The 24,301-nt window shown below is 45.0% G+C and overlaps 1 long non-coding RNA gene across 1 annotated transcript; it reads left to right on the forward strand.

The window, feature by feature from the left end:
* The first annotated feature begins 1,660 nt into the window (after positions 1–1,660).
* On the forward strand, positions 1,661–23,675 carry LOC137865490 (uncharacterized). The gene is made up of 5 exons (XR_011101927.1): positions 1,661–2,146; positions 5,398–5,493; positions 10,982–11,039; positions 15,199–15,461; positions 19,586–23,675. It is a non-coding gene; the product is annotated as an uncharacterized lncRNA (long non-coding RNA).
* The last annotated feature ends 626 nt before the right edge of the window (positions 23,676–24,301 follow it).

The following is a 24,301-nucleotide window of genomic DNA, read 5'->3' on the forward strand; positions in this document are numbered from 1 at the left end:
GAGATAGCAGGACATAAGCAATGGTTACGATGCCTGTCTGAATCAGTTTGTCTGCTCACATCAGTTAAAGCAACCAAGTAACCTGGGCTTAGTGAGTCACTCGTGTTGGATGAGCTGCGGTGACTGTGTGGATGCGTGCTCGGTTATCCCACTGCCATGGGTCTCACTGGATGATTGACTTTGCAGGGAGTTACCTGCAGGCATGTTTGGATTGTGTGAACTCATCCCAAATCCCATTTCAGTGGAAAAATATTTCTTGCAGATCTGTGCAGGGAAATGCTAGAACTCCCAGGAACCCACTTGTAGACCTGTAGGATCCTGGACCTCTTTGTGTTCATGAGCCTCTGACACCCCCTGCTTTTCAGCTCTCCACCTGAACCTTTATGCCCTTAAGGAAACTTTCAGCTGCATGAGTGTTTCCACATATATTTTTTCCCTTTATGCACACTCCTTGCATGCTGCTGCTGCTGTTTTTTCTGTTATTGCACGTTATTGTGCATTGCCCGCCTGTGTGGATGTACCTAGCGAAGCAGAAGAGGATGAGTTTAAATCCTTCATCCAGCATCTTCTCCTGGAGGAAGCCGGGCTCTGGAAGACTGAGGAATATCAAGACATAAACCATCTCCCACCCTAGTCCTAATCCGAATCCTATCCTTGCCCTAGATAGCAGCCACAGTGGAGGAGGTGGCTGCGGTATTGAGGGTGACCAAACCTCTCTGCTAAAACTGATGTTCCTGTATGTGCGTGTGCTGTCCCCAGGCTGAGACTGGTCCTTGTGCTGCTTTATCTTTGCCAGGGGCTGCCTGACATTTTTAGCAATGCACCCCCAGCTTGGTACTGATCTGATTATACCTGTCTCATCTTGGCCAGCATAGCAAAAGAATGCAGTTTTGAAGTAGTCCTGTTTTAAATTGGCTTTTTTTTTTTTTTTTTTTTTTCTTTCCACCCTAAAAATTGTTGCAAGTCCTGTAAAGGAGCCTGGAACTGCGGGAGAATGGCAAGAGTTGCAGGGGGCTGAGCAGGCAGGGATCCAGGGCTTGCAGGGTGAGTTGAGAAGCACTGCTGCCCCTGCCAGGGCTCCTCTGCAGCTTCCAGCATTAACTGGAGGTTTAAAGCCAGTTCTCCTGATTTTGCTGAGAACTGTGAAAATGACTTCAGGCTTTAACATTGATTGCTCTGGAGAGCAAGTTATATGCACTGGTAGCACAGGCCAACTTGTTTTTAGTGATGGGAAATAGTGAATTTACCTCTAAAATGCTCTGGATTTAACACATTTGTCTCACGAAACCATTTTTTACTTGAATACTTGATCTGCTTGAATGGCTTGACCAGGATACAGCCATCATTTAGCGCTTGTTAAAAAATAAGATAAAATAAAAATCCTCAATACAAAATCAAATTAAATAATGATATACATGGGAAAGAGCAAAACAGTGTTTGCCTAAATCTTTCCTTTGCTTGGAGACAGTCACAGAACAGTTCCTGTATTTCTGCCAGGTGGATAAGGAGTTTGCCTTGGTAGTATTGAAAACTTAGTGCTAGAAACAGGGATTACTGAAGACAGAGTAGATGGTTTTAGTAATTGCCATGTAGTGTTTGCAGAATAAATAGGAGGACATCAGCTTCACCAGTGCATGTTTTCTGAGGGTAATATTCAAAATCTTGACTCTTTTATTCGGTGTATTGTTGCCAAATTCATTAATTTTAAAATCTGGGTCCTTTCCTCCACAGATTTTAGACAAAGCATGAATTAGCAGTGTGGGTGGCAGATAACACACAAACTCTGCATAGTTCCAGTAATATTGTTGGCCTTTCCCCTCCAGTTTATAAGTCAATTTTGGCAACAGCAACCTATGTCAAATGTGAGCTGCTCTCTGATCAGGTTACAGCCTACGCAGCAACACGAATTAAGTTTTTCTCTCGTAGGACTATGGGTGGAAAATATAATCAAAATTAGCAGATAAATGAATAAAATCTCAAGGACAATGACTGAATAAACATGTCTGCTAAGCAATTTTCTAACAGGAAAATCTGGCATCTCTCACGTGAGGAGAAATACGGGGGAGGAAAGGAGCACTTAGCTGCTGAGCCTGAACAAGCAGAGAAGCAGAGACTCATGAGTGATGTCAAACACCAGGTTCTTGGGGTAAGTAATTTAAAACTGCCCACCCAGCTGGTGTACATGGTCTCTTCTGAATGTTGTAGGACAGTTATCATATTTCCTTAGCTTATGGTCATGCATTTAGAGCTATCCCCAGAACATCAGCCTGCAAGTCAGCCCACATAGAGCTGGTCCAGTGGCTCGTGTTATGCAGCACCTCTTAGCAAGCTTTGGGGGGGCCCAAGAGGACTTACAGTATTATGGGCCAGGACCTAATAGCAGGATGCGCCCTATATTTTGGGTACTGAAGAGAATAAGGGGACTCATGAAAATAAATATGTTTAATAGCATGGAATGAAACAACAAATTGAAATTGCACTGAAATACAATTCTGGGGTTTTATAATCTACAGGATCTTATTAACTTCAAAGACCTGGGCAAGTTGGAAAAAAAAAAAAAAAAAAAAAAAAAAAAGCAAGCTTTTCTTTCCATCTCCAAAATACAGAGAATTTAGAACATTTTTATAGTACATTTTAGGACAATGACTTGGGCAATGTGTTTATCCACTACACTTACCTCATAAAACCCAGTTTATACAGTCCTGGAATCAATCCTGTTCTGTTCTGGGGTTTTCCAGAGCAGGGTCTGCCAGTGGAAGCACTTTATGATATGGGACTAATGTGTCAAAGGTACATAGACCAGAGTTATTGCGTTCACCTCTGTTTGATAGGAAGCAGACACTTAGATAATACTTGTCATGGGCCAAGGAGAACCTTTCAGTGCAGCCCAAGGTATGAAAGGCACTCATCCATTCTCCAGGATCTGATCTTCTGAATTCATTTGCATTTGATAGGACAACTAGAGCAAGAGTGGCACCTAAAAATACCTCCAAAGAAGGAATTTGAAATTGGAGTTTCCTGTACAGTTGACTTGATCATGCCAAGGGTGGCCATTTTCCAGTGTTGAGTTTTTGTTGTTGTTTGAATTTTATTGTGTATCTATTAAAAAAAAAAAAATCCAAAACACTTCATTGGAAAATACCACAATGCATCTTTATAGCTGCAATATTTTCTGTAACATAACTTCATTTTTCAGTGAATAAAGCAACCTGTTTCTAGATTTCTTTCTAAATTTGAGCTTTAACTGGTTTTCAGCTCACCGTGCCCAGCTCCCAGCCAATTAGTAGGCAAAAGTTTGCAGGCTGAGGGGTGGAAAGAGCCAAGTATTGCATGCTTCGAGGTGAAGGAAAGCACATCTCCTCCAGCAAGATCCCGTGCTTGCTGCTTGAGTCTTTCCTCTGGATGTTTGGTTTTTATGAAGGCTGTTCTGTTTCCCATGAGCTTTTGGAGAAGTCTGAGAAGGAAAACATCTGGGCCATGGAAGAGCTGGGTTAGACTTGAAAAGGAAAAGAAAAATGTGTTGAAGAGAGTTAGCTGAACTCTTTTTATCTCACCCTAATACGATGATTTAAGTTCTGGATTAATGTTTGAATGCCTACTCATTTTAGCCAAAGTTATTTGTTTATAGTTAGTATTCTGCAGCTTTTGCAAGTCTCTAGCTCTGCAGAGTGTCAGCAATTACTGCTATTTCCTTTTGCAGCAAGGCAGAAGTTTGCAGTGTGGCCACCGCTGCACCTCCAGCCAAGTGGTTGTAACGTGCACATCGCTACCCGGCCACATTGGAGACAGAGGAGAAAAATAGGAATTCAAGCCCTGTCTAAAAAGTAAAAGGGACAAATTAGTTTCTTGTCGCTGCGCTGCAATAAATACATTGTCATTTTTATACCCCAGTGAATCATATTCTCCATTTCCCCCGTAACTATTATACAGTCTGCTGGCAGTACATCATTTTTTGGTAATTTTATTTTCACCAATTGTTTTATGAAATTTTTGAGTTTTATGGACACTAAAACAAATCTAGCCTGCAAGTATTATAGCCCTTTAAATCACCGGCAGGAAATCTCAAGGTTCCTCCAGACTGTGAGAGAAGGAAGCTTTAGGAAAGAAAGATTGCTCCTAGCTTATAAACTGAGCAAAAACCCAGAGATAAGTTTGTAAAAGGGGCATACATCATCACTGGCAAAAGCCAGGACGTAAAACAACATCTCTCTGCTCAGCTCCCTTAAAAATAAAAATGGATTTTTATTTAGCAGAAACACTAAAGTAGTTGGGGAAAGGAACACACAAGCTTTTCCATGCTTTCTTAACCATAACAATCCTTATTTCCTACAGAGCCACTGTGTCAGGCACCACCTCAGCTAAATTGCAGTTAATTGTAGTCCCAAAACCCTGATTCTAATCTGAGTGCATGTAGCACTTGTCTGAATTTGGTCCTCAAGATGCTGAGGAAGTGTTGGCACTTGGTATTTTGGAAAGGTCTCAGATATGTTCTCTCTTGCCCATAAGCTTTGCTAATATTTTTCATCACTAATCCCGCTGTACATATTTTTGAGAAGTTGCACAACTTTTCAGACAGCGAAAAGGAGACCCCTATCTGCAGAGCCACCCTGTTTGCAGTCATCCTGGTGTTGGTCTTTGCTGAGGGGCAAAGGATTATGATTTCCAAAGCTTACATCAAAAATCAGTCATGGTATGATTTATTTTGTTTGTAAGTAACATTTTTGTTCTAGATTTACTGCTTGATGTGCTTTGCTATCTCTGAATATAAAAAAGTAAAAGTAGGTGGGATGGTCTTGCCTAGATGGAAACGTTAAAGAAGAACTCTCTTAACAGTAAACCTCATGGGTTCAGATGGACAAGGTCCATCCAGTTCTGACATGGCCTTTGCAGTTAGAAATGAGCTATCCTTTTTCACTTTTTCTTTTTTAATAGCATCTTAGTGTATTTAAGTTTCTCAACAGAGTTAGGTTAAATATTTGTTTTGTGAATTGAATGAAACATTACTTTTAGATCAAATTAAATCATTTTTTTTCTAAGCAATTAAAAAAAATAACAGAAATAAGAAACTTGAAAATAATATAATAATGAAAAAATAATATAAAAATGGCTGCTTTTTCTCAGACCTGTGGTCCACTGTGGCCAGAACAGTGTAAGTGCATATGCATATAATATTTCTTTTGGTATATCCTTCCAGCAATCTATTATGTAGGAACTTATGAGCCAAAGGGAACACATTTGTTAATGGCCCTTGATGGATTTTTCCTCTGTGAATTTATTGAGTTGAACATATGTATGCTCATGACTTCCACAGTATAATGTAGGAATGACTTCCACTGTTTAACATGTTGTGTGATGGAAAAATGTCTCTGTTTTCATACTTTTTCGCTTGCTGCTTAGCTGCCTCTTGACCTGATGCCTGACCTGCCCTTGGATGCCCAGGATATGAAAGATTTCTGCCCGAGTCTGCCCTGGTCTCCTTTCTTCCAGTCTGAGGTAGGCTTCTGTTTGTTGGACAGATAACTTCCTGAGGGAATGGAGGTGCTGATCCCAAAGGGGGGCTTGATTTACATGCTGCAGATTTGGGAGGCTGTAACAGCAACCATTGTTTGTTTGCTAAAAATCAACCCTGGGCTGAGGCTTGCTATCCTCTTAAAAATCCTAAAGAACTGAAACCAGTAAAGATACTTGCCTGAGTAGATGGTTATGTGGTTGCAAAATGAAAATTTCTGAAAAGTACGTACAGTCTAGAATCTCTAGGTGTTAACATTCACAGACTACAACCTTCAGCCTATGCGTGTTGAATAAATCAGTAAGTAAGCATGGGCTAGTTTTCAAGCTCTGTTTTCATATTACCTGAAAAGAAGGACTCATGGGTTTGGAAGCAAACTGAGTGTGAACGCCTGCTTGACGGCTGGTGTTTGCAGTCCTGGATTGAGGAACCTCTGTGCATTTTGTCTGTTTGGAGCAGGGCAGCAGTGCTGCCTTCTCTCTGACCTGCCACTGGTGTTTGGGTGCTTCAGGAAAATGTCTTTAATAACCTGAGGATCTGGCTGTAACATTCTGGTTACTGTATGGTGATTTTTCTCCTGCCTCCATCCTGAGAGCATCTTCCATCTTGAAGACTTACAACAGGTTTTTAGTCTAGTAGTGGTCAAATGGGTAATAGAGGTGAAACACTGCTTAATTTAAATGGCTAGGCAGAAAAGCAGGGAAGAGCACGGCGTGCAGTGAGTCAGTGTGTTCAGTATGTTTGTCCCCTTCAGGAAGGCTTGTTTAAAAACAGGACGTGGATGTGTGATAGTTGTGAAATTTGGGATGTAAATCTACTGGGCCAAAAGGTAGAAACGGAGTTAACCTGATCTGTTCAAAGTGACTTCATGTCATTGAGGCTGTAGCCGTGTTGGTGGTAGCAAATTCTACTCTGAGAAAATATTCTTGGGGGTTTGGTTTTGCAGTTGTGCTGCTGTCTGGCTCTCAGGTCTTTGGAGGAGGAGTGTGCATTGGTCAGGCTGGCTGCAAGGAAGAGTTTTGCAGGATGTGAAAGATGGGGGGTACAGCTCTATCGACAGGGCATTGGAGAGAAAAGGGGGCAGCAGGAAAAATAATCCACAGAGGCGTTGTTGTAGCTGGTGCAGCCAGAGGCACCGCGACCCAGCCGAGCTGCTGGGGCAGGTGCTGCCACTGCTGCCAGACGCCACCGGCATCTGGGGGAGGTGACACAGGGTCAAGCTCCGTGATGCTCTCTTTGCTTCAGCAGCGGCCAGCTGAGCCAGACAACAAATTCACATCACAGTTGCTCTCTGTTTTATCAGCTCTCTGCCACCTCCTCTTTCAAACTAAAACCCATTGCACCACCCCTCAGCTCACTCCTTGCTGCTCTGTTTTCTCCCTGCTCTTTGCACAAAGTGTACTTCTTTTGTTTTTATTTTTACTGTCTATAGATAAATCTGCTTCTTCTCCCCCCCCCCCCCCCCCCCCCCCTTTTTTTTTCTTTCTTCCGTGCTGTTTAATCTCAACTCAGAGCCCCAGAGCTGGTGCAGCGTTACAACAGTTTTGTCATGTTGGCTGTCAGGGCGCTGACAGCCCCGTGACAGCTGGCAGATGTACAGATGATGGATGTTTTCTCCCTTGTGCAAGGACGATGGGATAAAAGTGCAAACAAACCGGGTAATAGATGGGAAAAGCAGAGCAATGTTGATAAGGCCTGGTCCTCACTCTGTGATGTATGGGAAAGCAAGCTGTGGGCAATTTGTTTCAGAGAAATGAGGGGTTCTTTGTAGAGAGGGGCACAAGGAGAAGAAGGAAGAAAGGAGCAAAAATAAAGAAATAATAATGGGGGGGGGGGAGTGGAAGGGGGAACTTCCCAAAGCTTGTCTTTATTGTGGCAACACTAGCCTGTTGTTATGGCAATAAGCAAATCTCATTTCAAGGACGGACTTGGGGGTCCTTGGCTACGTCTTTGCCTTGCATCCAGCGAGGGCCCCCAGGAGGAGATGTCTGGGGCTGGGAACACTGCGTTTCTGTTTGCTCCTTTCTGCTGCTCCACTCAGCTTTGCGCTGGCTCGCCCCTAGCACCTCCTATTATTCATGGTGTCTAGGTGTCTTCTGAAAGCTAACAAATGACCACGCTGAGTACGGGCAGCAGATAAACTTTTCAAGCTGCTCACTTAAGCTGGGTAGTGGAGAAGTTCATAGGCACGTCTGGATCCACACAACAGGGCCACTCGTCCCCACAAGCTGGCAGTACCGTGCTCTGGACCAGCTCAGGGAGCTCCAGCTGCAGCCTGAGCTTCTCTGCTCCAGCTCCCCACTCCTGCCCCCAGCTGCCAGCAGTCAGTAGGAGGACACTGCACTGGTGCAAGTGGCCTGGGGCAGAGGGTGACATTGACCTTGAAGGCAGTTTGCTCCCAGGTGTGGTCCTGCAGCTGAAGGAGGTGGCAGGATGCAGGCATGAGGTGCAGGTCAGCACACTCCAGCTGGTGTGCAGTGCAGGGAGGAGGATGCTCACATTATGGCCCCTCTTTATAAGAGACTTAACCCTGGCATGCCCTTTAAAATGCAGGGAACATCTTGCAGGGCTCCCGTATGGATCCTGAATATTAATCCCTCGGTGCGGTTATTGCTCCACGTGCCCTCGCACACCCACTTACCAGCATGTAAATTTTCAGGATGCCATCGTCTCCCTCACTTCCCTTCCGCCTTTGGTTCTGTCACTGTCAGGGACTTATTTAGGCCTGTAATAGTGATAATTTATTACAGCACACTTCCTACTGTGAGTAAATAAGTCTGTCTCCCTTAAATTCCCTGGGCAATTAGAAGAATGAAAGACTGTGCCACGTATTAGCATTTATTTTCTCCCAGCATTTATACAAGGCCATTTTCTTGCTGACAAATTGAGGGGCAAATTGTTCTCGAGAAAGTCTGTCAGATGGAAAGGTGTTATGATTAAACTGTTGGAGTAAATTTGGGTGACAATAAATCCTTTTATTGCATTAACTGGATTTATTTGCTTGCAACTGCCGTTAAGGATTTGAAGAAATAATAATAAACAGGTTGATTTTGCACCTGCTTAAGGGTAATTAAAATGCACTCTAAAAATAGAGAGTCTGCTTATAAAAAATCCATTCAGCGATCCAGGGGCTGCTGATCAGGACGTGGATGTAGAATTAGCTGTATGTGCATATTAGCATTGCATTAACAAAAATCCTAAAACGCAATGATGCTGCAGTGAATCCAGGGAGGGCTGCATTCAAACACTGACTGGAAAGGCTCAGAGCTGGTCTGCTGCTGACGTGCTGCTGCTGTGAGCCCTCTGTGCTTGGAGCTGGGTGGGAGGAAAGTTGGCTGGTTTTATGGTCACTTTACATCCATTGCTGCTTTTGTCACAGCCCTGTATCTGTTCCACCCTGGAGGGGGTTTACAGAGAAGCTTGTACTGCTAGTGTGCTGCTTGTGGGAAGTTTTTATGAAGCCTGGGTGGCTGAGCAGGAAAAAGAGGCTTTTTGCTTCATCAGGAGTCTAGCCCCATTTATCCCCATTGTCAGCTTGAATAAAGGGAAATGGAAATATTTGTTTACTTACGTTGTTTGTTGGTGGCCCTTTATTTTTTCCCCTTGAGGAAGGAAAAGCCATGGGTATCATGAATGGGTAAGGATCTTCTTAAAGCCAAAATAAAAACAATCTGGATCAAAAATATACGACTTGATTATAAATTTTGGTGGGAAGTTAGGTAAAGGTTAAACTTTAGGATGCCTTTTCAGAAAGGGCTTTGAGAACGAGTGCCTTTATATTAATTCCAAGGGGGCCCTTGATATTTTATGGCAGGAACTGGAGGACTGGACAAGTGGCGTGAATGTCTGGGTATCCACATTGTTACCATCGCTGCGGGGGCTGTGTGAAGAACCACATGGATGGAGAGGTGTCTTCTGCTGTGCTGGGCTATCTCATCACTTTGATCTCCCACTGTCACTTTTAGCGTTGGGTGAGACTTCTTCCCTGCCCTCAGCCTCCTCCACAGACAGATGTAGAAAATGGGTCATGGCTAGTTGAAATAGCTGGTGGAGATCTAGCTCTTGGTATTTGGAAAGTGATAGCTAACAGAACTGGGAGCCTGGTGGCATATCCTGGTGCTTCAGCTGGTATCAAAACTGAAATGCTTCCTTGATCTTGATTCTTCCTCTAAGTTAAGCTGGGGAGGGAGCACAGCACGGGGCGCTCAGCAGCAGTGGCAGGAGGGGGGCTTCTTAGTGCCATTTACATGGGTTTGGCTTTGTGTGGGAGCTCATTAGGCTTGTTAGAAGGTGTGGGCAATTGTTTGTGGCCTGCAGAGGGGGAGCAGCTGCTCTGCGGACCTTCCCAACAGGGCCTGGCCTGGGCAGCTGCGTGGCTTTGCAGTGTGGCCAAATTCAGCGCCACCCCCTTTTTTTTTTTTTTTTTTCTTTCCCTTTGTTTTCCAGCTGTTTGGTTCTGAGGAAAATGAGAACGCATTCCTCAGCTGAAGAGAAAATTCAGCACATGCCTCTCCGATTGCACCCTAGTGCTCACATTTCTCCCCTGGTTATTCAGCCTGAACGTGCAGGCAGCCTGCCTCGGCCGGTGCTTGTACTGCCCGAGCCCATCCTGCTGGTCCTGGTTTGCTGGCTGTAAGCTGTCAAAACGATGTAAATAATCATGTGTATTAGACTGGCCCTGTTGGAGGAGTTGTGGGTGTTTTTATCATCGCAGCAGAATAATCTCTAGGAGGACAGGGGGGTGTCAGTTCCAGATGCCGCAGCTTGCCAGTGGGTTGCGGTGCGGCAGCCGCCCACGTCTTGCTGCTACGGGGCTTTTCCTGCTCGTAGGGTGCCTTACAAGTGGAATTGGTTTTCTTTACTTTAAAAAACTATTTTTTCACCTTTTTAATATTCTTCCACACTTGCTAAATTAGAGGGGTAGAACATATGCTGCCATGCTAATGACTAATGAATATGTGCCGTTGATTTTAAATTACACATTTTGGGGAGTGATTTGCTGGAGCAGCTTGTACACACAGAAGGGCTGAGATGGTTTCACAGCCACTTTCCAAAGCAGAGAAGCTGCTTTTCATCTGCGTTTGGCTTAGATGTACTGTTTAAGGTGCCTCTTTATAGCGAGCTGAGGAACTCTGTTTGCTCTAGCACTGGAGCAGCTCGACCCAGCCTCTCTGCTGTGACATGCAGTAAAAAGAGAAGACTTTGGCCACCAATTTCCAAGTTGCCTACAGGTCTCTCTGCTTTATTTGCCTCAACTGGTGATGCTTCTTGACTGCCCACTGCCACCTTTGGCATCCCATCAGCCTCCTTCACATCTAGTGCTAGTTAGAAAGATTTTAGTCCAAACTGTTCTGGGGAAAAACACTGGTAATTTGTAACAGGGACTTCTCCCTGTCCAAGTGATACCTTTGCATGGAAGGTTTTAGTTAAATGTTTCATTACATTAGATATCTTCTTGCTTTCTTTTCAAAGATCTCCCACATAGATGCCGAAAAGATTTTCTTCTTGTAACCTTGAACCCTTCCACAAGGTAAGCGTACCCATTTCCACACCATTCTCCCTGTTTTACTGGCTTGTGTCAAATTGTTGCATGATAATTTATTTGGCGCAAAAGTTTTCAAATCGGGATGTGTGGAGCGAAGCGGCTCCTGTCGCAGTTTGACAAGGTTATTGGAGGGTAATGTGGTAAATATTTTTCATCCATTAGCGGATTATAAAAGCGGTGCATCACACTGCTGCTTGGCATCCGGGCGGGGGGGGGGGGGTGGAGAGGGTGGAGGGCAGGAGCACAGTCGTTAACTTAAGAGGTAAGAAGCCATCAGTCATCTGATGGATCCAGGAGGCAGAGTGTGCAGGAACATCTCACGTGTGCATGAATGCATGTTTGTGTTAAAACTAACTATCCCGATTTAAAAAAAAAAAAAAAAAAAGCAGATTTTTTTTTTCTTATCTTCTTCCATATTGACCCCTTTTCTTTTTTCTTTCCTGGTTTTGTTTCTGATTTCCATTCTTTCTTCATGAGGTTTTTCCTTAATTTTTTTCTTATCCTATCCCCTTAAAACCAGCATAAAGAGTTAGGAGTGTCTTGGTCTGCATCAGCATGTGGTCCGTGTGCTCCCTGCCCTCCTCACAAGTGCTCTGACCTGGCTGCTGAGAGTGGAAAGGATTTTTTTCTACATGGGACCTCATTCTGCACTGACCCCTCATCATTACTGTAATAACAAAAAAATAATAATATAAATTGTAAATTAATAATATAAATCGTAAACCATTTATTGTAGTGATAAATACAGTGACATATTTCTGTGCAGTTATTCTGTGCTTTTCCTACAAAAAGCAGGACTCAATCTCTTTATGTGTAAAATGATACTGAACTATAACTACCTCATAATGTTGCTACATTATTCTATAGTTATAGTCCTAAACACCACAGCTTTTATCAATGTTACTAGGTAGGTTTCATTCTTACCATAGGGAGAAAAAAAAAAAAAAAAAAAAAAAAAGTACTATTTGGATCAGGAAGGCACATGTGAAACGCATCTCTTGGTTGTCTTCAGTTACCGGAGGCTTTCCCATCTCAAGGTGCCTGACCTAAGTTCCTCTAAAAACAGCTGAAATGGGAAATCCTCTTCAAGAGCATGGCTGGTGACTGCAGCCACCAAGGAGCATTTAGTCTGGAACCAAGCTGGCACTAGTCTGGAGCGAAAACCCCTCTGAACTGTGGCTAGTGTCGATGTCAGTCCTCAGCATTTTGCCTCTGCAGCTCCTCTTCTCTTGGTCTGCCTTCCCTGGCTGTACAGATGTGTCCCTGTGAGATGAGGGACGTTGCCTGCTGAGTCGGACCCAGCCTGGTGGTCTGATGGGGCCAGCCAGGCCCTGCTTGGTGTGGTTCCAACTCACCCATGGGGACCACCAGCCTCAGAGATAATGTGCAGCAAAGTACAGGCTTATCCCTGCTGCTGGGCTGTGGATCAGAGCCTGTCCCAGTAGCAGAGCCACTGCTGTAAGGCCATGGTGCTGCGAGGGGCTGCAGGGCATCAGCAGTGGGACTGGTGGGGTACAGGTGGGTGTTGGGAGGCAGCTGCGGGGAGGTAAAGGCAGTGGAAGCAAGGCAATGGGATTGTGACAAGACAAGGAGGCAGGGAAAACACTGCAGTTCGGCTTGCCATATTTTTTTTTTTTTTTAAGTGGGAAGAAAAAAAGAACGGCTTCAGTTACACAAGCAGTTCCACGCCTTGACTTTGGGTGTTGCTTATGGCCTGACTTGGTGCATTTTAGGGCACAAGCCTCCATTTGGAAGGATGGTTTAAACGAGAGGGCTTTTATAGCTTTCTGCCGTGGGCTGGGTTGCAAAGCAGAAGCAGTAGTTGGTAAGCAGTTTCTCAGCAAACAGCCACGTGCACGGCGTTACAGCAGAATACAGCAACTGAACACGTCGGCAAGTCCTTGGCCTTTGCCAGGCTTCTGAGACTTTTTGCAAGGCTTGGCTTACCTGTTCTTTGGCACATCTAAAAGTTTTGAGACTGTTGTTTCTCTTCGGCTTCTGTCCCCTTGCTCAGCCGCTGGCAGGCAGGCGGGCAGAGGCGCTGACTTTAATTCTCACTTTCCCTTCCGAACGAGAGTGATCTATGGATGCGCAGAGCCCGAGCCACATTAGCAGGGAAGACCCTGCAGCAATGAGGCTCGAGCTCAGTGCAACTTCTGTCCATTTAATTAAGAAATGCTACTCATACAGAACTGAATACACTAACCTAATTTACTGCCGTGTCTGTCTGTCTCTCTGTCTAGCCTTTTGTCTCTCCCTGCATCCTATACAATGCCGTTGTATCTTATTACTCGAGCTAGGTAGATTCTTGCTTGGCTGAGCCGAGATCAAAAAGTAATTTTTCTTTTTGCAACAGCCGATTAGAAATTCATTTATTTTCACATTAGACGTTTGGCCAATACCTCCCTCCCCCAACAAACAGATCCCCCCCAACTTCGTCAATTTAGCTCCATTTGTATAGTCTGCATAATGGAAGACAGTGAGCCTGTTAGAAAAATGTGGCCCAGGGCAAAAATTAAATGCAGAATCATGTATCAGAAATGAGATGTATTTACTATTGTTTTTGAAAATTAATGGTGCATTTTTAGTTTTTATAATGTAATTTAATGATGCAATTCATCTAATAAAAAAACACATTTTAACTCAGTCACATAGACCTACTGGGGCAGGACAAAATGTACCTTTCAGATGTAAGATTTTTTAAAAATGCTTCGGGCTCTTTCTTGAATGCAAAAAAGAGAAACTCTTTGCGTGCATTGGGTAACAGCTGGGATATCAGCAGGAGTCCAATAAAAAGGACATTTTTCTTTCTAAATATTGGTGTTTGTGCAACATACAATAATATTATAAATGCAGCAATGGGTTTGAAGTACAATGCTGCAGCTGATTATAGGATGCCATATGGTGCTGGCATGTTAAACTGATACAGGCTGAACATGGGCTGTAGCTTTAAATGCTGTGGTCCAGCAATTGTGCTAAACTAGAGTAAATATACTATACAGTGTCAATATATGGAGCGATCGTGTTCAGCAGCAAAAAGAAACTGTGTCAAAATAGTACAAATTGATTGGAAAACACCCACAAAGGTCGGCGTGGAGCAGATGCTCCTTCCTAGGCACCGATTGTGCTCCAGCTTTTGTAGAGAAAGTGCCCATGCCTCAGTTTTCTTGTTTAAGGCATTGAATGTTCTTTGTTCATTTTGCATCATCACTTTCACCTGCTCTGCAATTTGCCACGGACTTTAAAACCTCAGAAAAATGTAGTTTCACAACAGTGTGCAGACACAGGCTAAGGGGTGCTACCTGCTGGCTGCAGCCTCCCACCAGCACAAGCAGCTGCACAGGGACTTGGGCAATGCTGGAAAGAGACCCAACAAAGTTAAAAACAAACAAAAAAACAACAAAAGCCACTTGATGCTTTGCAGTCAGCACTGAGCTGCCGTGGCTCACTGCCACGCTGCTGCTGGAGGTGAGCGATGCGCAGAGCCAGGAGCACGGGGCTGCCTTGTTCAGCTGGTTTACTTCAGCTGATCGTGGTAAGTCCCAGGGTTTTGAAGGTGCTTCTACAAAATACATTCAGGTTTGATTTCCAGCTTTAAAATAAGCTTCCATCTGCTTTTGTAAAGCCTTGCTTTTATGGACAAAACTTGAAGTTGCAGCTGAGCACATTGTATCTGATACTGTTTTAGGAAAACTCCTTTCTTACTGTTATTAAAAATGTACATTTAACAGGAAAGGCTGAGATTAACTACATGAAAACTCTACCAGTTTGGCACTGAGGTGGATTTTGGTACAAAGCCGTGGAAGGAGAAGTTTTCATTTGTGGATGAACTGAACATCTGTTTTAATTTGTTTCCTGACCCTGGCTGCATGATTTCCCAGTGGGCCCGAGGAGATGGCTCCTGTGACAAGTAAACGGGGAGGGTTCCTGTGAGCTCTGGCAAGGCACTCCTTGAGGGAAGCCCTTTGCTTTTCCATGAGGTTCGTTAAAGGGAAATGTCAGCTGGTTTGGGTCTAACAGGGGCTCTGCTGTTTGAGTTCCCAGTCAGTTTATAGGCACAAAGTGGAAATAGAAAAGCTGGGTCACTATTTGGGCAGGTTTCTCTGGATCTCAGGATTAACCTTCTTTTCTCTTCCCCTTACAGCCCATCTCCATGCCCACATTAGTAATCCTGAGCTTCTGGTCCAATGGATGGATTTTGAACCATCCCCAACACATCCTCAGTCCTGCTCTTCCCAGCAAGCCCCGAGAGCACGGTCTCTGTGTCGTCCCTGCCAGTTTACAGACCTAAGGCACAGCCTTGGAGAGGGGAGCCCAGCAGGAGCAGAGCAGCAAGCCAAAAGCGAAATCATCCCCACAATCTTACTGTCGGGCTTACTGCATGAAGAAACCCAACACACAAACCAGGTAAGTAAGCAAAGCACAAACATCACAGTGCCTCTTTCGTACTGCTCCACGTATGAGCAGTGGCAGAGGCAAAATACGTGACCCTGTGCTTTGTTTTCCTGTGCCACAGAATTTAAGCAACATAGAGAAATGTGCCTGTGGTACAAACATAAGCTTTGGTTTTTTTTTTTGTTTTTAAGGGAGTGACTTTAATAACTTCATAACCATCATGTTTATAGTTTGATGCACTGGAGTAGGATTGATCCCAGCACTGGATTTCCTGCTGGACAAGGAGGGCCCTCGTTCCTGGCTTTCTGTGCTTTATAGCGCCTGGGCTTCACTCTGCCTCCTTGATGGAAGGTGCCAGCTGCAGCTGGGATTAATGCAGCCTTGGCTAGCTGCTGGCAGAGCCTATGAATCCTCCTTGAAGGTCTCATATTGTGGAATTTTTCTGTCTGCAACATCATGTCACCTGTACAGGACTTAAAACCCAATGACACAGAAGTCTGATTTGATGTGGCAAATCCTGCATGGAGCTTGATATTGAGAAATTAGTGGTGCTTAGGATCTTAGGTCAGAAATAAAGGTTGCATTTTACAATTGAATGGTCCCTGACTCAAAGAGACTGTAGATTAGATAGAGGATTTGATGTAAAGAATATCTCAGGTTCATCTGTTAAGTAAAGAGGTGAATCTCTGCTAGGCTCTGACATGTAGATGCATTTTTATTGTGAAAGAAACTGAAAAGAGTTTGTTGGGAGTTAGAATCTTTCTTTGCTCTGGCTTGGGGCACTGTTTAGTGAAGAAAAACGTTCAGGACAGAAATCAGAATCTGAGCATGCTGGGGCAATGAGATTGTGACAGAGAGAGAGAGTTACTCACATGGGTAAATGGAGGCAGATGTTAAAATAAACACATTTCTTATAGCTGAAGAGTTAACTGACATTTAACATGGTGACTGAAGGAGTAGAGACAGACTTTTTTTTATTTTTTATTTTTTTAAGTTTAAGCTAATTTGCTGGAGGCCTCATTAGTTGGTGCAGCCTCTGTATCAATAAACTGGCACTGGATTTCCAGAAATGCATCACATAATTTTTCAATGAAAAATCCAAGAGCCTAGGAGATGATGTTATGGTGTGAATTACATCGCAGAGCGGTTGTCAGCTGTCCCTGTCAGCACTTTTTCAGATGCCATAATGCGCAGTAAATGCTGTGGCTGCAGCTATTTAGGATTACTGTGGTGGTGGTTTTAGGGGAAGCACCACAAATTAACAGCTAAAGAAACATGTCCCTTTTTCTTGAATTGCCTGATCCTTAAACAACGCTTCACTGGCTGCAAGTTATCACCACTGTATCTGTGCCTATTTCTTCTCACCTTTTGAAATGAAGCATGTGTCCTTTCCCACTTTTGCAGATTTACCAGGAAGAGGATCAGTGTTTGCTCTGACTCTCCCATTAGCATGCAAATACTTTCTAGCACAAAGGACAGTGAAAATACACCCATTCTTGAGGTTAGGATCACAGGCTCTGGTTGCTCTTTAACTACACCCAGCCTGGACCGCAGACCCCACGTGAGGTCAGGACTCAAGGTTATTCAGCACAGCAAAAGAGCATGTCCCAGCTCGGCAAACTGCATGGCTTAAATCAGCAGGACAACCCAAAATGTGTTTAGTTTGCTTTTCAGATCAGGGACTGAGATGCACGAAGACTACAGGACTTGGCATATGGAACTGTTGCAGGGCTGTTTCCCCATCACTCTTGGAGATGTTTCTTAGTGTGCCAGACACTGCTGTACCCCAAGTAGGATTCAGGATAAACAACCAGGGCTCCCTGGATACCTGTTACTTCAGTAAATGTCCCTACTATTCAAATATTAATTAAAATGGTCTGTTTTGCTAAAATATTGAAATGCTGACGAAGCACAGCTTTCCTCCTCTTGGAATTAACTTTTCCAGCTCACCTTTATGTGTTGCATGGAGCAGTGGCTGTGGGCTTACAAAGGGGGTCACCCTGCCTGTGCTGCTGGTCCCTGGCTGTGTACACCCCATCAGTGGGGTTTCAGAGCTGCATCTCCTGAGGTTACCAACAGCTATGGCTGGGTCTCATCCTGTCCCATTAGGACTCCTGGTGAGCTGACCTGGCTGACAAAAGGTCTGGCTGTGCTCACTTTCTGGTAATTCATGGGAGAAAATAAACCAGATGAGCAAGTGATTCATCTTCTGGGGGACCTGGAGCACCCTGCTGCACACCGGGTTGATGATAGAGTGAAGTCTTAAGGTATGCAGTTTACAAATATCTTGCATTCAGGGTTTTGAAAGTATTTAATTAATTGAAACTCATACTTTGCAATGGACTAGCTGGTTATGGCTGTTTCCATACTACAGAGAGATTCTGTAAATCCAGGAGATTTACCAAGAAGTACGTGAATATAAACGTGTTTAGGAGTCCTTTGCCACCAGTTGCAGCCCAGGTGAACAGGTTACAGCGGACATCTGAGTGCTTCTGAAAACTTTTCTTGCAGTCAGCTGGGGAAGCAGACACTTGATCCTGTGCTCACAGTCAGTCCTTCTGGCTCTGAGCTTCCTTTGCTGAGAGCCTGCACAGCTCTGCTCTCACCTGTGCGAAACCTCATCACCCACGAGCGTGAAACTGCATCTCCCACGAGTGTGCTGGGTCCTCTGTGTGAGCTGGGAGAGGCTTGCAGCACGCCTTGCCCACGCACATCTGCATTTCCTATACTCCGGATGCTTTTGCATGTTTTAAAGTTTGTTTTGCCATTTGTATTAAGAAGAAAACAAAAAGCCTTTCTCATTTACGTGGTACCAAACCAGCTGGTGATTCGGCTGCGGGAGCTGAAGCCCACGGGAGCTCACTGCAGCTGGTCACAGCTCTCCTGGCCGCCAGGCACCCAGTGCAGCTTTCCCTCTGCCCTGCAGGTGGTACTGTTCGACCACTTTGCAGCCCTCTAAGGCGAGGAGCTGCAGCTTTTCGGGGAAGCTTTAGCAGCGCATCTGGGCGCAGTTGCACGCAGGCAGCAGGACGGAGCTGGGCTCTGTCCGCTGCTCCCGATGGGTGCAAGGACCAAAGGCGTGCCCTCTCCCTGGGACACCCGGTGCACCCATGTGGCTCACCCACAGCCCTCCTGAGAAAGCACCAGCCTGTGGGGCAGGAGGGGTTTGTGCGTGTATCAGAGCAGCAGCCTTAATCCTTAACATAGGCAGCTTGGGGCAACGGGCAATAACTTTTCCCCTTGGGAATTCAACATCTTTTCAAGGGCAGATTGCCAGAGTTGGTGTGATTTAATCAGCTCCTTCTGGGCTGCTGAGCTGGAGAAGAGCAGGGCAGGGCTCTGGGGACTCTGGCTGTTGACTGATTTCTTCTTCTGGGGAGCTGGTGCACAGAGCAGGAGGCTGAGAGCGGGTGACAGGCACCTTGTATACACACATTGCATGCTTCTGGTTAGGTTTGTGTGACAGATAACGTGGTGTTTGGCTTGTCCACCAGCTAGCTTTATAGGCACTGTGCTTGCTTCTGACTTGCAAAGGTATGGGAAGAAATTTTCATCTTTCCTGACCTTAAATACTCGTATATCCGTGTCAGTGGTTCTGCTCCACCCTTTGCAGTTTTCCCGTACTTTGGGAATGATGCTCTGCAGTTACAGCTGCTCAGCCCCTTGCAGGGGGATGCTCGGTTGTGTCCTCCCTTTCCTCTGCACGCACCTGCACTTCAGTCCTGAAGACCCAGTGTCCCCTTAAAGCCTACAAAGTGGGAAATCAGCTCCCCTCCACCATTTCTGTTTGGACCTGCCTGTGGTGTTACTCCAGCCCCACGGAGAGGGCAGTTCCCTAAGGCTGGGTTCAGCTCAGTACAGACAAGAAGGTGTTTGTCTGATCCCTGCAGTGCTGGAGAGCCCCCACCTCCATTTGCTGCTGTGGGCGAAACGAAACCAGATGCAAACAGCACTGCAGCACCAAGTACAGCTGTTTTGCCCCGTGTTCAAGCCCTGCTGCAGCAAGTGTTGGCAGCACGATGTGTGAGATGTGTCCTGCACGTGCCTGTCTGTGCTGAGACGTCTGTGTAAAAAGCACCAGAAACAGGCACCTCTGTATCTGGCTGAAACTCATTTGGCTTTTGATTCTCTTACAGGCTTGCCATGCGGATGAGGTGTCAGCAGCTTTGAACTCCTCGTCATGAGGCTCATGCCCCTGTTTGCAGCTCAGCACTCTGCCACATCTCCTTTGGCTGGGGCTCGTTTGCGGTGCTGTCAGAGCACCAACAGGTCCCGTACGGCAGCGCACGGAGTCAAGGCGTTCTCCTGGTGTTTCCATCACTATCTCCGTCTCGTTGCCAAGCACTTCAAGCTTTCATCAGATCAATTTTCTCCCTTTGAAAGAAAAGAGGCTTGTTAACTTGTGTGCGGGGCAGTGGGAAGCACTCACCTGCCTCTCCCCAGGGTGCTGTGCAGGCGTGGAGGGATTTGGGAAACGCGGTGAAAGCAGCTCAGGGGTCTGGCTGTGCTCACTGTAAGCCTTTGAAATATTGAGAATGGCTCAGTGGCTGGATGGAGGCTTGCAAAGGGGTGGACAGATGACCAAATGTCTGTAATAGGTGGATTTTATGAGCTTCTGCTCTTTTCTGGAGGCTTGCCTTCTGCATGGGCTTCTCGTTCCCAGACTCATCGCTTTGAGAAGGTGAAGGCAGGGAAGTGGGGAAACACAGGCTGGATTTTGCCCATGTCTCATTGGAGAAGGAAATCATGGGGTATCAGCAAGGGGCTCTGTGTCCCTCAGGTCTGTGTGGGGCCAGTCCTGAGTGTGTTTTTTTCTCGTCCTGCCTTCAGCTCTGGTTCCTCATCCCAAAGCCCTCCCTGCCAGGCCTCCTGTTCTCCCCGCTGACCGCCCACTGCTCTGAAATCACTCCCCATGGAGTCGAGCGGTTCAAAGACAACAGAGGCACCAGATTAATCATTCCTCCCCTGCTTCTCCCCTCAGCCCAAATGGCTAAAGTGTCTTTATTATTAAAAAACAAAATAAAACAGAGCAACACACACAAGAAAAGCCCTAGCGAGGGAGACAGACACAAAGCAAAGGAAAAGGAAAGGGTTAGGCTGCAAGCTGCAAATAAGCACCATCAATCATAGTGCAGTCAAAAAATGTACATGTGTTGGTACCTGCGCGTTATTGGCAGGACTCAAGAAGCCTCCTGAGTACAATCTTCAGGGCTCCTTAGATAAATAAATAAATAAAAAAATTCCATGTCCCTCTGAAAAACTGCTTGTCAGCACCGGAATGGCAGGTGCATTAACTCCCTAAGAACCAGATTATGCCCTGCACGGCAAAAAAATGCAAACACAGAGAAATAAGATGTCAGTCAACTCCTGTATCCTCCTGGTGTTTTTGTTGTTGTTTATTTGTTTGTTTTGATGGAAAGTACTTTGAAATATAAATGCAGTCCTTTGTACAAATGGATACAGGAAAGAGAGACATACAAATGCATTCATGGTCCAGCTATCCTGCTTGCATATTTACCCTAAATTTGCATCTGCCCAACATATAAATTTTATTTTATTTTAGTACTCCACAACGATAGCTGAAAAGTTAAGATTTGGTTAGGAAATAGCCTCTACTGCTGCTCTGATCTCGAGTCCCTTGCTGGGCTCCCCATCCCCTCCTGTAATCCTGCCAGACCTTGACACATCGCAGTGCCACCTGGCTGCCTGCCCACCCCTTGCCTTGGCTCTTCTTAGCTCTGAAATGTTTCCTCTAAAAGCCCACCTCTTTGAGAGCTACTGTCTTTTTCCCTTAGACCTATACTGCACTCTCCCTTTCCTTGTCTTTTCCTTTATCCTCCTTAGCTGAGGACTTCAAGTTGCTGGTGATATGGCCTGGGCTATTCTGCAGATGTGCTCTACATCTCTGGAGCTGCTCCCGTCCTTCTGCTCCTCCCTGCTCCTTTTCATATATACTTATATAAGAATATATATATAATATTCATATATATATATATATAAAGTATATATATTGTGTGTATATCTATAACACATATACATTTTTTTTTTCCAGTGGAAGCTGTGAAGAAACAACTTCCTCTCCCAGGATGAGTAAAGTTTGCATGACCTCGTGCCAGTAGATAAATGTTTTTGTGCAAAAGGCCATTAGCCCTTCCCTGAACCTGGCGATGTGTTTTCTAAGATTCTTATCACATGTAGAAAGACACCAATTACTTTTAGCTGTGGGTGAGCCAACTGTTCCTAGGACAACCTTCAGCCCTCCCAAGGACAGCAGAGGTGTCTGCCTGTTCTTGCTCAACCCTCCTTGGGACCAGGGCTGGGTGGCTCTTGGGGCCAGGTGATGGTTGGGATGAGTGTGGTGGAGTCGCACAGGAGGGCTGCATCCCGGTGCCTGACCTAGCCATGCCTGGACCAGGGATAATTTGGCATCAGCACAGAGAAGCTGGCATGATGACAGTGACCCTGGGTGGCCACCGGGCCAAACTCATCACCTGGAGCCCAAAGACACTTTGCTTCATTGCAAATTCACAGATCCATTTGTTTCTCTCTGGGGGGTGTTTTGATAAGATAGGCCTGGTGCTACACCTTCTGTTGTATAATGGAGACGTTTCTAAAAGATTTTTTTTTTTTTTTTCTTGGCTTGATTTTAAATTAATCAGGCTCAAAGATTTATGAGCCTCTGAAAACTGTTTCTTCGGGGATGCCCCTTGATTGCACTGAAGGCAGAGTGGAGATCTGAATTTTCAGCATGGCTTCCTGTCGGAAACAGATCAATAGCCTCATAAGGAGGATCTTGTTTCAGAGTGGGAAAACAACAATTAAGCTGGCATTTATCTGTTACTGATTCAGGATAACAAAAACAAAAAATCACGTCACAGAAATGTACAGAAGTAGGCTTGTCTGCATTATCCATGTCTGAACGAATTCAAAGCAGGATCTCCAAAGGCAGCAAAACTGTTGCAATCTTGAAACTGTCATAAAATGTAGCTGAAGCTTTTCTCTGTCAGATGGACGAGCTGCGCCTTCTTAATTTTGGGGTTTTTGCTCTCTTTTCCTCACAGCATCTCACCTGAATCCTTGTGCTTCCCGGTGATGGCAGAGCCTGGCCACCCGCGCTGCAGAGATGACAGGTTGGAGGACAAGAGCAGGGCTGGGGTTGTCCCCAGGGCTGCTGTACATGGCCAGAACATCGGGTTCAGAGGCTCTCTGTCAGCATGCTGCGAAGGTCATAAAATAGCAAGCGGCAGAAGTAACCAGAGCCTGGGGCTGGCCCGGATCGCCCTTTCCTTTCAGAATTAAGGAGGCTGCTCGGAGCTGCTTGCGAAGCGATCGCATTGAAGAACCCCAAACTGGCTTCCACGGGGAACCGTGGCCTCCTTGCTCTGTGATATGCCCTCCTCCGGTCCAGCAGCTTTCTCTTCCAGACCACAGATTTATTTAATTTAGGTCCTACCGTTGGCAGAGGTTTTGCAGTGGGCTGTGGGTTAGGAAAAAGTAAAGAATTTTTCCTTAAGCAAAAAGGAGATGACATTGCACAGAAAAAAAACAGAGCAAAGAATAGTTTGTTGGCCGTTTTTCTTTTCTGCCTTGCTTCTGTGTGTGATGCCAGCAAAAGGAATTGCATTTTGGAGTGATTTAATGAAAAAATGACTTTTATTTCTAACTCCTTTGCCTGCTTCAGAGCAGAAGGGCCACACGATGGAGCTCTGGGGCTTCCGTCGGGGCCTGCCTGGATTCACGCATAAAAAGCCGTTTGGAGACCTTGAAATTCTGGTTTTTATTAATTTTTCACTCAGTTTAATTTTTACATTCATTTTAAAATGGTAAATGTTCTAGACATTATAATTGTAAAATGTAATTTATGGTTGCTAGCTGAAGGTATTTACTTTTGCTTTCTTAAGATTGGAACTTTTATTTTTATTTTTATGACTGTAACAGGGTAACATTTTTCAATCTCGTGAGAGGCTGGCATCCCAGAGACAGCGTTGGACCATATAATTCTTCCAAATGACACCCTGACTGTGTTGGGGAAGCTCTCAGGCCTCTCCAGGTCTATATGCAAATATTAAGCACCGGCCTTCCTGCACGTGTGAGAGAATAAATGATGTTTTGGAGTGCTCCTTGTTCCTGGTTATCAGTGAGCACTCAGCTGGTAAAATTAAACCAGTGCAGTGCGTTTGAAAAAGTGGATTCTTCAATTAGAATAAAAGCATGTAAAATCCCAAATTGTATGTCTATAATGAAACAAGAAATTTAATATTCTGCTGTGGAAAATAAGAGCTTTTCCTCCTTCATACCGTCTTTCTTTCTTTTTTTTTTCTCTGTCCTTCTTTCTATTTCTTTCCCTCTTCAGAGGGGGTGAGCTCTCTCCTGCTACGTGCTGCTTTTCCCCGTGAACTGGTGCTGAGCGTGTCAGATCTGTTCAGCTCTGACTGCTGTTATGACAGGGCGTGAGTGTTTAATTACAATTGTATCACATAGACGAGGCGATTCATCTGACTCGCTGGAGTTCGGCTGTAATAGCTGCGCACACACGTAGCTTCAGGTGACATGAATTTTTATTTTTATTTTTATTTTTTTTCCTATTTATACTCTCCAGCCTGCACACAGAGAAGACAATGAGATTCTGGTAGCTGATGGTCTCCTGGAATATCACTTGCTAATTACTTAACTAACACAAGCAAGCATTTTACAAAAGCTTTAGGAAACACTTCTAGGACAGGGTGTGCAATATCGGTTACCAAAAATGTATGTTCCTCATTTATGGAAGTTAACATTTTTATTAGAAGTTTGAACCACTCGACAGAGGCTTCCGGAGAAGTTAGTCCCTGGTCTTAACAGCTACGGAGTGC

The sequence above is a fragment of the Anas acuta genome, chromosome 16 (genome assembly GCF_963932015.1).
Source record: "Anas acuta chromosome 16, bAnaAcu1.1, whole genome shotgun sequence".
NCBI classification, from domain to species: Eukaryota; Metazoa; Chordata; class Aves; order Anseriformes; family Anatidae; genus Anas; species Anas acuta.